A 1,031-nucleotide genomic window follows, 5' to 3' on the forward strand; every position below is an offset into this window, starting at 1 on the left:
GCGAACATGAGGCAATACTTCCATAAAATTGTATTCTATCCTGCGTGTTTGATCCGACCCCAACCATCTGGGATTGACAAAAATATAACAATAAAACCTATCAGTTTTTTGTCACTGCGATATGATGCTGCCTAATATCATGCATTTAAGTTTGAATTATGTTTTTTTTTTTTTTTAGGTCCAGTAGAAATGTTTGTTGGTACAAGAATGTGTTCATATTCACTTACAAAATTTTGACTGACACATAAACTAGCTTTCCATTATTGTATGTCACTTTTTGCCCAAAATTGGAAAAATAACACACGAGTGGCCGAACTGGCGTAACCTGTCGATGCCGGGTGAGAGGTGGACGAATAACTTCTATAAAAGCACAGCCGGGCATATTCACGTCACACTTTTTCATACAGTAACCAAACATGAAACTTGTAAGTAAAGTTTGTGAAATTGTGGAATTCGCGTCACAAAGTAATAGTAGCGCAGCTTAATCATTGTACATCTAAAGTCCGAGTGTCACAGACAGCTAAACATTTTTGTCTTTGTCTTTCCGTAATATTGCAGAAAGTTGCATAATGTTATTCACTACTGAACAAATTATTAGTATTTCACGCCAAGAAAGAAAAAAAATCGCATTTTTCATTTCCCAGCAAATTAAATAAATTGACAAGAAATACCTTGTTCCTCTTCAGATGCTACTTGCCATTATGCTCGGTGTGGCCGCCGCCGCCCCCCAGCAGGGGCCGCCCGTCGCCATCCCCCTGGGGAGCGATCCCCCCCGAGGACGGCGCTTACTCCTTTCCCATTCCCGGGCGGGGGAACGGCATCGTCCGAGGAGGCGGAACCCCGGGGTTTTCCCAAAGGGCCAGCAACGTTCAGGGAGTCTTCGGGGAAAGTTTAAAAATAATTGAATGATTTATGAATGATGAAAACGGATTTTTAATTGGAAAAAAAGTGGAAAGTGGGAGTCTTTAAAAGGGGAAAGAATAGTCCAAAATGCGGGGCAAAAGGGAACGTAATTGAATGTCAAAAAAACA

This window comes from Penaeus monodon, chromosome 32 (genome assembly GCF_015228065.2).
Source record: "Penaeus monodon isolate SGIC_2016 chromosome 32, NSTDA_Pmon_1, whole genome shotgun sequence".
NCBI classification, from domain to species: domain Eukaryota; kingdom Metazoa; phylum Arthropoda; class Malacostraca; order Decapoda; family Penaeidae; genus Penaeus; species Penaeus monodon.